The 14,122-nt window shown below is 43.5% G+C and overlaps 1 protein-coding gene across 3 annotated transcripts in view; it reads right to left on the reverse strand.

The window, feature by feature from the left end:
• Nucleotides 1–14,122, reverse strand: part of unc5b (unc-5 netrin receptor B) — a 313,598-nt gene that overhangs the window by 228,286 nt on the left and 71,190 nt on the right. The gene's annotated exons all lie outside the window — the stretch shown is intronic.

Consider the following 14,122-nt stretch of genomic DNA (forward strand, 5'->3'; position numbering starts at 1 on the left):
AATCTTCCTGTCCATCTGAAACCCCTCACTCAGAACCACATCTTCAGCATCCTCTTGTGCCTTCACATTCTTCCTGAAGTGACACAGCTGGAATCAGGACAACACTCCCTTTGTAGACTGATCCGTGGTTTACAGGGGATTCAACTCAACTTCTCCATCTTTTGCTGTTTTCAAATCCAAAGGTCTTCTCAGATTTACTTCTTCACAAGATTCTTGCACTCGCGCCCAGCACAACCCATGTTGTGCAGTGCGTGTTAAGTATTCTGGGGGGAGGGGGTTCGCCTGTGGTGGGCCTCTTGGGAAGGAAAACTAAGCCATAGACAATTTCTGAGACTCCCTGTCTGTGGTGCGCTGTTAGACAGAATCAGACACACACAAGGCAAAGACTGAACAACAGGCTTTAATCCACAAAGACCTCCACAGAGCTAGGCTGGCTGTGGCTGCAGCAACTCAGTGTGAGGCCTCGGGAGCCTGGCACAGGCTTATATCCTGGAGAGTGATTGACACCCGACCGGGTGGGGCTTGATCCATTCAGGCCGACTGATTGGCAGCCGGCCAAGTGTTGTCCTGTCCCCTTACACTCCTGCAGGTATAGAGGTTTCCCCCTGAAGTAGGCCGGTGGTGTACCACCACAATGTCATCTCTGCAGCAGAAGGTGCAAACAATAAACTTTGACTAGAACGGTTTCCCTATTTGATTTCTTTTGTATTCTCATGTATTCCATAGTTTCAATAATCCTTTTATTTCACTCCCCCCCCACCCCACCTTGCAAAGAGTCCAGCCAGATTCTCCTTGGTAACTCTTTCCTCTGCTTCCATACATTTCCATGAGGTCACAGCAATTCTGGCCAACATGCTGAGTGGTTCCCATGATGTGTTTGTTGGGAGTTCCCAAAGTTGGTTCCATCACAGGAGAAGGGATGAATGGAGAGATTGTATGCATGGACACCAATGAATTGACCAGCAGCTCACAGATGCGATGCGATGCTCTGAACAAGAGCAAAACAAACTCAGGGTCAGGTACTCTAATGCTTCACATAGATTTCTGTGGAAATAAAAGACCATTTCAGGTGTTTGCTCAGTTCCACGTACAGAGCTGCCTCAACTTATCGGGCAAAGATGCACACAGTCCATCAGAGAGCTTGCAATCTAGGAGTGAAGGAGTGACAGAAACAGGTCAAGAGGATGAGAAGCAACAAATGTGAGAAGAGGGATTAAATTAGATATTGAACACCTCAAATGCCAATCATGTTTGGCTACAATGGATGCTTGGCAGTGAGTTGGAGGCAGAATAAATTATACCTAAAAGTGAATTAAGAAATGAATCTGACCACCAACAAGCTGGATGATATCATAAGGCTCAGAGAACTGCAAGTACTTTCTAAAATTAAAGCCTCTAAAAAGATCCCGATACAACATGGGCTGTCTGTCCACCCCTGTACATATCTCACTCAATTAGCTGTCCTGCCAGTTCTGCCCTGCAGCCCAAACAATGGTAAAGAAAAGAGTAAAACACACAAGTCTGCAGATGCCGTGATTAAAGTAAAAACACAATGCTGGAGAAACTCAGCAGGTCAAACAGTGCCCTTTATATAGCACATATGGCTGTACACTACATATAGCTTTATAAAGAAAACTGTTCGACCTGCTGAGTTTCTCCAGCATTGTGCTTTAATTGTAAAGAAAATGTGTGAGATTTCCAACCCACCTACTTAATCTTTTTCTTTGGACAAAGCACATTGAATGGGCTGTATCCCTAGACAGGAGAAATTCAAATGCAGACTTGAAAGTTTCTTCAAATGAAGAGGTTTGGAAGAACAATGACCCAAATATCAAATAGATATCAAACATTCTAAAAAAAATCAGAAGAAACGTTTTTACCCAGAGAGCAGTGTGAATGTAGAATCTGGTCTGACAGCAGATGATGGAGGTGTAAAAGGTGATGGAGGTGTAAAAGAAAGGAACAGGGGCAATAGGATTAGAAGGATTTCCTGCAAAAAAGGGGTAGGAGGTGGCTTAAATTCGGTACAGAGCTGCTAGGCTGAAAAGCCTGAGAGAACAAAAGTATCTTTCTCAAAGTATACAGCAGAAAATCAGCACCCTCTGCCCAAGGAGTCAGTGCTAGTGTTTATCCTCAGCAAGGGCCTCCTCCTGGCCCCTTTGTAAAATCCCATTCTTCCCAGGAGTACCACCATGCATGTCTGAAAGGAAAGAGAACAAGATGAGAGAATGTCCTTGCAATGGTGCGCTAAGATCGCTCACACAATGCATTGTTCCGCTGTGGCCCCAGAATGGATTGGCACTGAATGGAACATTTCCTTCAAAGAATCTCAGAGCGATACAGCACAGGAAATTTTTTTTTTTAAAAACACAGACGGAGTTTGTATTTGGATGGCACAGGCTTGTGACCCAAAAGAGCCTGTTACCGTCTGCATCTCCAAAAATAATTTTAAAATTTCATTTGAGAAAATTTAAGGGGGCAGACTGATTAGTCCATGGAGTCTGTGCCGAGTCCCTACATAAGAACTCCAGTTAGTCATCCCTTTTCTTTAATTTCACTGACCCATTTGTTAAGAATGCAGGGGCCACAAACTCCTGGATTTGAATATTCCTAATGGAGTTGAGGAGAATTTCAGTCACCACTTCAGACCCACAAGTCCAGCAACAGCACACTACCCAGAGACAAACTAGGGCTTTCACCACAAGGAGCTGAAAAGTACCTTTCTAAACAGGTTCCCTTTCTTTAACAAGCTTAACAAAAATAGCCACATGATGAATCCAAACTCTCTGCCACAGCTTATGCTATCAAGCATCAGTGGTGCTTCATTGGCAACATGCAAGAAACCAGAGTTGAAACAAGTCTTCTTTTCTAATTCAATTGATTTCCTCTTTCTTACTTTATTCTTAAGCCCCGTGAATTGAGCACATTGTTGCTCCCAATCTCAGATGTCCTGTCGCCATTGCCCTGCTATTATCAGATTACATTTCAAGAGTGGGAAAGATCAAACTGATAATACATACCACAACACTCCCCAAGATCCACCACAGAACACATAGAATGGTTGGCAAATGTTCACTATTCTGTTCAGGAAAAACATTCCCCATTTGCCAAGAGGTTAAAAGTTAAACCAATTCAATTATGGGCATCAGTCTTCACTCCATTAAGGTCATCTACAAGAGGTGATGTTTCAAGAAAGCATGATATACATCAATGATCTGGAAGAAGGGTTAGAGCACAGTCTATGTCATTTTTCTGATGACACTAAATTGAGTGTTAAAACAAATTGGGCAGTGGATATAGAGAGTCTGCAGAGAGATATATAGGTTCAGTGAGTGGGCAAGGATCTGGCAGATGGAGTACTATGTTGGTAAATATGAGGTCATCCATTTTGAAAGAAAAGTGGAAGATCAGATTATTATTTAAATGGCAAGTGAATGTAGCATGGTGCTGTGCAGAAGGACTTGGGACTGTTGTGCATGAATCGTAGAATGTTAGTTTCCAGGTACAGCAGGCTGTCAAAAAAGCAAATAGAATGTCAGCCTTCATTGTAAGAGGGATTGTACTTAGGAGCAGAGAGGTTTTACTATAACTGTATAAGATACTGGTGAGGCTGCATCTGGAGAACTGTGTACATTGCTGGTCTCCTGTCTGGGGGAAGGATGTGTTGGCTTTGGAGGCAGTGCAGGGGAGGTTCACCAGATTGATTCCAGAGATGAGGGGGTTAACTTACACAGAAGAGTTGTCGGGGACTATACTCACTGGAATTCAGGAGAATGAGAGGGGATCTTACAGAAACATATAAAATTATGAAAGGCATAAATAAGTTGTTCCCATTAGTGGGGGAGACTAGAACCAGGGACATAGCCCAAGATGCTGGGTAGTAGATTTAGGATGGAGATGAGGAGGGCGGTGAATCTGTGGAATTTGCTGCAAAGAAGTGGAGGCCCCCCTCAGTAAATATATTTTAAGATAAGGTTGGATATATTTTTACATAAATGAATTCAAGGATGGGGGAAAGGGCAGTTGGGTGGAGATGAGCCTACCATCAGATCAGCCATGATCTCATTGAATGGTGGAGTAGGCTCAATGGGCCGGATGGCAGATTCCTGCTCCTATTTCTTATGTTCTAACCTCAAGGAACTTCACCACCTAGGCCATGCTCTCTTCTCACTCCTATTAATCCAGAAGGAGATACAGGAGCCTGAAGATGAACATCCTTTTTCAAAATTTTTTATTGGCATTCTCAAATAAGTGTTCCATAGGTACATAATATTAACAAATCTCATATAGCAATACAAATAGTACTGAAACCTGGGTTACATTAAAAAGAACGATGAAAAGAAAAACACTATACTAAATATCACACTCAATCCCCTCCCTGCAGAGGCTACTGACCAACACAAACAGTCCACGACTAATAATTTGAAAAAATAAGGGTAAACATTGGGTTCAACAAACTAAGAACTAGTTATGAAGATGAACATCCAACGGTACAAAAACAGCTTCTTCCACTCTACCATCCATTTTCTGAATGGACAATGACAGTCACTACCTAATTTTCTCATTTTGCACTAAACTATTTATTTTTTTAAATATACTTCCTAGCAATTTTTGTATCTGTAATGCCGCAAAACAAAGAACTTCGTGACAAACAGTCACGAGAATAAATTCTGATTCTAAATAATGCTGTTGAATTAGTTCAACTTTCGCAATTTTACAGTTATTTTGATTTATGACCTTTTGTCATATACATGAGTCAATATAGAGATGCACAAAATCCTCGCCTGCCACAGCCACACGTGTACGCAAGCAGGAACGGACAAGGGAGAAGTGCGAGTGGGTACAAGAATGCTAAACAAAGTACCAGAAGGGTAGACTCCTTTTGGGAAGCAAAATTCTGTGCATTTAATCAATGAAGCATCAGATGAATCATCAGTTTCAGATTGTCTCCTTGGATTAAGCTAGCCGGGCACAAACCAATCTCTTTCCTCATTAAAGCAGCTCCTCTGTCGAGGGAGGAAATCCAACTCTCCTGAGCAAGCTGCTTCTCCCACCCACTTCCCCACCTCCCCCCCCCCCACCCCACATAATAACACTTATCAATCTACTTTTGTACAGAAAAATTAGATCTTCAGTACATAAAGGGACAGAGTTTAACAGGCAAAGTGTACTGAACAAAACACTGTCGCTTCTCAAATACAGCACTGCTGCAGTGAATGCTTTTCAAAAGCAAGGTACCATAGAATATTACACCTCAGAAAACTGGCTCTTCGGCCCTTCTAGTCTGTGCCAAACTATTATTCTGCCTAGTCCCAATAATCTGCACCCAGTCCATAGCCCTCCATGCCCCTCCTATCCAAATGTAAAAATTGAGTCCTCATTCACCACTTCAGCTGGCAGGTTGTTCCACACTCCCACCACTGTCTGTGCGAAGAAGATACCCCCCCTAAACTTTTTTCCCTTTCACCCTTAACACATGTCCCCAGGTTTGTATCTCATCTACTGTGGAAAAAGCCTATTTGCATTTACACTATCTATACCTCCCATACTGTTGTATATCTATCGAATCTCCCCTCATTCTTCTACACACTAGGGAATAAATTCCTAACCTGTTTAACTTTTCCCTGTAACTAAGTTTCTGAAGACCTGACAACAACCTAATAAATCTTCTTTGGACTTTCAGTCTTACTGATATCTTTACTGTGGTTAGATAACCAAAACTGTCTATACCCATCATAATTTTGTATATCACATTTGCACAATGACGACAAGGTCTCCTGATCATAACAGAATGATTCTAAAGGCAACCACTCAATCTGGAAAGTGCAGGAGAGCTCTATGCTTCAACATTTTCAGGAGGTTTTTATTTCAATATACTGTCATCAGCATGCAATTTATTTTCATCATTTCATCTCTGCCACAAAAAAATCAGTTCTCAAGGAGACTTGAAGGGACTCGAGGTCTCATGTGGGGAAATAATTTCCATTTCTTGCTGGGTTGCAACAACCTGGAACCATGGCTGTGATCTGGGTCAGGACAGAGGTACAAATGTGCAAAATTAATGGCATAGTAAATGGCTGGGGTGGGGGTGGGGGGTCGGGTGGTTCATGAAGCCAGGGACATGGTGATGAAACTCTAATGGACAGTCGTCAATCAGTTCTATGCCCTACAGCGATGCTGAGGCTGTTGCAACTTGGAGCATGTCTTGCACTATCGTATGCGGTCGGGCTAAACTGGGAATCCTACAGACCGTTACGTAATGGGACAGTTCCAATCAATTGCCTCCTTGCGTGGCTCAAAGGCTGTAGGGGGAGGGGGGCCATCGCAGTCGCATACTTACCTTTTTTGGGAGGAGGAGATTGAGTGTCAGGATCACCAGTGTGCCAGTGAGCCAATGAGAAGGTCAGAGGGGTTTGGCTGGATGGTGCTTGGGGAGTTGAAAAATGCAATGTTGTGTCTAGTGAATAATCAAAAGAAAGTCAAGTTCATGGTGTGCTAAAAGAAACGAGTGCAGGGTCAACATCAGATCAAGTTTAATCTGGGGCATTAGGGTAACTGTGGGGGGGGGGCAGAATCTGACATTCAAAGGCTCGCTCAGCAAGGGGTGGGGGGTGTGGTACCTACCTGCCATGAACCTCCTCCATACGCCATCATCACACTTCTCCCTCCCTCCGATGTAACAGACAAACGTGCTGCTTATATCGTGTGGAGACTAGTAATGCGGATTGGGGGATACAATAACTCATTTGGGGGAGCAATGCCCACAGATGCCCCCCCCCCCCCATCATGAGTGAGTGTATTCTTTGTTTGTAAGCTGTGGTAAATCAGTGCTGTTATGCCTCTTTCCTGATGGTAGCAGTGAGATCAGAGGGTGTGCTGGGTGGTGTGGATCCTTGATGTTTGCTGCTGCTCTCCGACGTTCCCCATAGATGTTGATCAGAGATTCAGATTACTGATTTAACCATGTCATCTTAACTAGCATTTTGATGACCAGGAAACAGTATCAGAAACAGTAAAATGCCTCTTACCGGAATTCAAGCAACTGGCAGCCTCAAACAACTTGCAAAAGAATTGCGGAAAATAAATCGGTAAAAAAATACAAAAGTTTAAAATTAGTGCTCCTTCTGGTTAATTTGGCAATCACGCAACCTCACTTGTTCTTGCTCATCAAAATTCCCTTAAGAAAGAAAGCCCAATCAGATTCAATGAGCCACAGCTTCTGTTGTGTAGGAAGACAATCACGGGTAATCATGGCAAATATATGTCGTTGATCAAATCAGATGAGACAACATCACAGAGTTACTGTAACAGCAATGCCGACGCTGGTGCAGATTCGGGAGAGCGGAGCGCGGAGACATAGCATTGCTCTGAAGGGTTTACCCACCCAGTCCAAATGCTGGTGGCTACGTATAGGCTTTAAATGGCCTGCTCAAGGAGCCGAAGGTGCTTGTAAGGAAAATCCCGCAACCGCGGGGTCTGTGCCCAGGATGGTGGCACCTGTGCTAGGCAGTGTCCTCCAGGGAGTGCAGATCCAGGGGAGCAGCAAAGCACCAGAAATGGGGAAACTATCCTACCCCCTTCCCCGTTGAGAAGGAGATGACCTGAGAGGAAACGCAACCACGGTGGAGGACAAGCGAGAAGCTCAGTGGCTGAAGAACCCTACAGGGCGGCAACCACGGCAGAAGATTAGCGAGGGGCTCAGATGCTGAGGGACTCACACAGGCTTCGGGCGCTCATTGGAAACAAATATCAGAGCCAGGATTCAAGACGGTGCTGAGGGTTACAAGGGCATTGGACACTGATGGTTTTCTGATCGTGTCAGAGGTTTGGCTCTGGAGCTTGGGTTGCCCTATAAATTGTACAAGACTATCCTCTGCTGCAGAGGCTGTGGGAGCATTGGAGGCGAGTCCATTGCCACTCAGCAACTCCGAAAGAACTTTCTTTTGCTTTTCTTTCTCCTATTGTTTCGGGCCGGAGTCATGACGACTCTTTGATTGCCTGATGACAGACAAAAGTTAAAGTGTATCCTGTATGCTAAACTTGTAATGTATTACAGTGAAACCCCCAATATCCGGCACTTGTGGGGATTGGTAGATGAATGCTTGTGTAAATGTGCCTAACCTCCATTCAAGGATTGTTCACCTGAAGGCCACAATGAGCTTCTGGCTTGGGGTTAAATTTCTAATTACATCCCGAGCCACCTCCAATCTCCCTCTGCCCTACCCTTCCTCACTGCCTGCTGACAGGCAGCAGAAACCTATCCCACCAGGATGCCTGCCTCCAGGGACTCATCTCCTTCTCCATTGCTTTGCAGCACACTGAACTCTTTGCTTCTCTCCACCCCCCACCCCCACCCCCAACCAGATTCTCTCTGTTCCTGCTTCGACAAGCTGGTTAACTTAAGCCTAAAGAGCTTTGGTAATGGTTCAATGAGAGCTGGAGTGAAAATTATCCTGATTAGATAAAGATTTCTGAAGCCAACAATTGAGCTGGTCTGTACCTGCTGGTGCAAGCACCTGTTGCCACTTTTGTACTCTTGGAGCTCATAATATTTAATTTTTTTCAATTTAAATGTAAACATACAGCATGGTAACATGCCCGTTCAGCCCATGCTGCCCAATTACACTCAATTGACCAATGGGAGGAAACCAGAGATCCCGGTGGAAACCCACACGGACACTTGGAGAATATACAATATCCTTAAAGATAGCGCTGGATTTGGACCCCAGTCCCAGTTGCTGGCGTTGTCACAGCGTTGCATTAATCGCTATGCTAACTGTGCCGTGCCACCATTTGGTTTCCCTCTGTAGGGACATGAACTGGTCAGTAAGCTGGTTCATGGAATGAGGGAGCCAATAACGTGAGGAAGTGTTGAGCTGCCTAGATAGACCTATACTTACTGCAAGTTAGAAGAATTATTGTGAGAAGAAATATCAGCTGATCAGGCACTCAGCAATTTCATTCAGGGCTCAAGCAGACCAACAACGATTGGTAAAAAATAGTCTGTCTATCCCAGCTTTTGCTGTGCTTGATTCCCACTTTTCTGCAAATTGACATATCATAGATTCCAGGTTCACCACAGGGAATTCAGCACAAAATGCAGCTTTGAGCAGAGGGGTGAGAGCCCTGTCCAGTTGGCAACACAGTTTCCCCAAGGCCTAACACAGAGGGAAGCAAAATTACTTGGTACAGTATTTATTCTTGAATACTTATTTTCTGATTGGCACAGTTTGGTTGCACTGCCTTCCCTCTTTGATATCTTTACTTGAGAACTTTTTTTTTGCTCTATTGACTAATACAAATTCTGCCCAGCTCATAGGAAGAAGAATCTCAAGGTTGTATTTGGTGTCTGGTATGTACTTTGATAATAAAACTGAACTTTAAATCCCACCACACCATTCCCCAGTGGAGGTTTCCAGCCAATGCTCCAACCTCAGCCAATCCCAACCAAACTAGAATTAGAAGCAGCAGTTTCTAGAAATCTAAAGAACAAAATAAAAGCAATCAGGAGGTCAGGCAGCATTGGTGAAAAGCAAAACCTTGCAGTCTCAGGTTGAAGAGCCTTTGTGCATCCTGAAATGGGAAGTGTTGCTCCTTCTACTGATGACTGACCCATTTAGCATTTCAATCCCATTGAAATAAAGGATTTTCTTACAGCATTAGCACATTGCGATAGGTGGGAGCTTCCTGTGGTCAATTGCTCCACTGGAGCTCCAATGATAAAATCTTCAGTTGATAGTGTGGGATGATAGAAATGCATTTAACCTTGTTCTCTTCTCTTTCAGGAACAGTTGCTACCCCATCCTCCATCAGACTTGTAAACAACAAACTTCGAGACTCATTTAAGGTCTCTTACTTTCCACATTATGTATTTCTAGATATTTATCTTCAGCATTGCACAGTTTGTTTGCACACAGTTTTTCTTGAGTAAAGTTTTTTTCTTTGCACTACCATTAAGTAGAAATTCTGCCTGGCCCACAGGAAGAATCTCAGGGATCTATGTGATGTCCAACAATAAATCTGAACATTGAATTTTCAACTTTGAGTTGACCTACAGAGATTGCAGATCTTCCACAACCTTACTCACGTTAGCAGAGAAGTCTGCAGCAAACTGATCAAAGGTCGAGCGTTGATCTTCTTTGGTCTTCAAAATTTCCTTGGGAAGGACAACCCAATCAGCTTCCTTTCTCTAATCTTGGACTCCCGTTCCATTCTGTTCTGGCTAGCAGATGGTACAGCAGTGATTCTGTCATCACAGATGCCATGACTGCGGACTCCGTTGCACAGGATTTCAAACTGGGGTCCTCTGAACCCAAGGTGTCCACCCAGGAAGCTGCTTGCAGAAGCTCACTGTGCACAGGTTAGCTGTCCTCTTTCCTTACAACATTGCATGGGGGCATCCTGAGGTTATTAAATTCTGTGAAACAAATGCAAGTCTTATGTAGTTCCCTGGGTGAGGACTTGTATTTGCATCACAGGCTTAAGAATAAAGTCAAGTCACTGAAATATCTCAAGTCTTCATTCCTCCCTGTCGTTGGCCTGGCATTTTCCTTGAGACACGCTTACTGCTTTACATCAATTTTAAGGAGCAGGTCCAGAATGCAAAGACGGGAATCCAGCAAAGCCTTAGCAAGACGAGACATAACATGCCAAAGCTGGAGACACATTAGGCTGTTTTACTGCATGTTTTCAAATTGCATCAATTAAAGTCATTCATCAGTAATCATTTTCTGCTTTATGCATTGTAAATGCCAGTCTAAAAATTGACCATGCAATTGTAGGTTGCGAATAATTCCCTGTTGTTTGAATTGTTTTCATATTTCTTTCTCGCTGCACTCACAGATTGAATTAGAGGCAGACACCCAGCATGGAGGTGCCTCAACTGCGGTGAGCCCAATTCACTCGTTTTCACACTGACCCAAACACAACCCATTTTATTCTCCCTGCATTCCCACCATCAACACACAAGGGGAAAATTGATGAACCAGCCACACATTTTTAGGCTGTGGGATGAAACTGAAGGGGGCAGGAAACCCTCAGAGCCACAGGGAGATGGTGGAATCACCATGCAGATAATTCCTGGGGCATGGATTGAAAAGTTTTCCACAGTTTAGAGGAGGTTCCACCATCCTATTAATTCTAACAGTTGGAGATCGAACACTTGAGTGGAGAGATCAAGGAGAGATGCTACTGGACGACTGAAATTATTCGGAGCTTACTACTTGCATTTCTTTGACCAGATTCTATATGTTCATAAAATATGTGGAGACTAGTGGAACAATAGCAGTTTCACTGAGGCAGATGACAAGTCACACAATCAATCAAATGGACTAATTTGAACAGAGTGAGCAGCTTGTGCCCCACATGAGATGACAATCTCTACCTATGGTAGAGCGATGTGGCTAAAGATGGCCTCAGAAACTGGCACAATACAAAAAATAAAGAATTGCGGGAACTTCACATCAACAAACCACAAGATCACCAAGACAATAAGCCAACATTACCAAGCAGTTGTCGAGATACCCACAGTCCTGGAGGATCCCAGCTCAGTATGCAGTCTGCAATTTGTCCAGCTAATCCCTCGCTATCTCATTACCACAGCACATCGCAAGCAGGAGGAAGATAAAGCACGTTGAACTTACCTGAAAAAGGAAAGAATTGGTTATTCACTCAGATCCATCATTCACAAAGCAATTCATTTTAAAGCAACAGCCTTTCTACATCTTACATTTCAAGAATTTACTCGTAAATCACCTGTGGTGCAGTCAATATTCACTTAATTTGTAAACCTTGGATATCCTACAGCAGAAGGTCAAAGGTTTTAGAAGGTTAAATTTCATTGGTTCATTCATAGAATATGGAGGGCACCAGCATTTTGTCCTTCACTAATTACTCATTGAACAGGGTGGTTTGGTGGGTTATTAAAGAATAAAGCACCTTGGTGGTTTTGAGCAGCAGGTTAGCATAGCAGCTAGCACAATGCTGTTACAGTGCCAGCGACCCAGGTTGAAATCCAGCACTCTCTTTAAGGAGTTTGCACGTTTTCCCCTGTGTCTGTGTGGGTTCCTTCCAGGTGCTCTGGTTGCCTCCCACATTCAAAACATTCAAGAGTTGTAGGTCCATTGGATGTATTTAGACAGCACGGTCTCATGGGCCGGAAAGACCTGTTTTCGAGCTGGACGTCTAAATTTAATGACTAAAACAAATATATAATTTAGTCCAAGAAAGGATGATAGATTTCCTTGCATGAACAATGGTGACCCAGATGTGCTTTTCTGACAACCTGGTAGCGTCATGTTCCAATGGGGGTTAGATTTTCTTTAAAATTTCCTATCTTCATTTAATTATTAGAATTTCAATTCCTTGCCTGTTAGTGCAAGATTGTCTCTGAATGAAAAGTCCCCATATTTGTCTGATAATCATTATGCAACTCAGAGGAGAGAAAACTTGACATTCAATGTGCACAGAGAGCTTCCAAAAAGTAATGGGCAAATGACTTTCGTAAGGTCATAAATTAGATCAGCCATGATCGTATTGAATGGCGGAGCAGGTCATTTTTGGCCTACTCCTGTTCCTACTTCCTATGTTCCAAAGGCAGGGCTAGTACTCTGCTGCTCTTCATCAAACGAAGATCTGTGAGATCACATACCTCTGGCTCCCCCCCCCCCCCCACCATTCACACTTTAAGTAATCGCTTATTAACCAGAGCACCTATGGCACTGGTGCCACAGCTGGTCTGTGGCTAGTAAGGGATTTCTGAAGTTGGTATGAGAGTGGGAAAAAAAGGTTGAGAACCACTGCTTTACAGGGACAGGACAAGCTGTTGCACTTAACCTAACATCTGTAATGCTGATGTACAGAATCATGGTCCACAATTAATTTTATGCAGCCAATATTTCACCTTCTGTCCTCCCCACTGCGAAATTCTCCAAATCCCATTAGAACTGAATTTAACTACAGATGCTCCTCAACGTACAATGATTCCACTTGCGATATTTTGAAATTATTGATGGTTTGACAGCGAAAATTCATTTGAAACAATCTGTACCTCAAATTTTGAATTTTGATCTGTTTCCGTATTTGCGCTATGCAGTACGCAACTCTCTCACAATGCGTTGAAAATGTCTTTTTATTATTTTGTCTTTTCACATCCCATCACGTGCTTTCTGCTGTGTGCGTTAATGGTGAGTACCCGTACAACTTAACAATTGATGATTTTTCCCAGCTGTCAGCTGCGGTAAGTGTTCTGAGCACATTTAAAGGTGTAGGCCAGCACATCCGGTGGGTGTAGTATTCTTTTTCAACTCATGATGGGATTATCAGCCCATCTTTGAGTTGAGGATCAGAATTTACTATGTGCCACAAACTACAAGATGGCATGTTGGAGACAAAGATTCCCGAAGGTTCCTCCTTTAACCCTGGTGGTGAGATGCCTTTCCTACACTATCACAGACTCCACGGCACAAGCCAAGAGGAACCTACTTTATTATGAGGGCCTTGTATTAAATTAGAGGGATGAACACTCAACTCTGCTCTGTTCCATTTAGCTTGTGTGTGCTCCATTGATGCCAGGAGATTGCATTAGCTCTCACTGCACTTGGAGATTGCTGCATCTCCTGTGTATTCAGTGCATGCAGACTGGTGGTTGGTGTCCAGTCCTACTTAAAACCAAAGAACTTCGCTGCAATCAGATTAGCGCATCATCCATCTCCTCCAGACCTCTCACTCTATCGAACAGTCGAGTGCTAAGTATTAGCAGGCAACATGGTTACCATAACCATTAGTGCAGTGTTGTTACAGTGCCAGCGACCAGGATATGAATTTAGCACTGTCTGTTTTTCTTTTACCTTGGAGAAACTCAGCAGGTCACACAGCGTACATAGGTATTTTACCAACATTTGGGGCTTGAGCATTTGGTCATGTATTAAGCAAAAAGTAGACAGACTCCTGAAAGAAAGAGGTGGATATGGGTCAGAGGGCACATAGTCTGTGATGAGTAAGGGATTGCTTAAGGTGGTATGTGAGTGGGAAGAAAAAGGTTTGGAAACCACTGTTTTAATTGTCCCTAATTGACTCGTTATGTGCACGGTTTCATAACTCCAAAGGAAATGGGCCAAGGGCC

Source organism: Narcine bancroftii, chromosome 6, assembly GCF_036971445.1.
Source record: "Narcine bancroftii isolate sNarBan1 chromosome 6, sNarBan1.hap1, whole genome shotgun sequence".
Taxonomy (NCBI): domain Eukaryota; kingdom Metazoa; phylum Chordata; class Chondrichthyes; order Torpediniformes; family Narcinidae; genus Narcine; species Narcine bancroftii.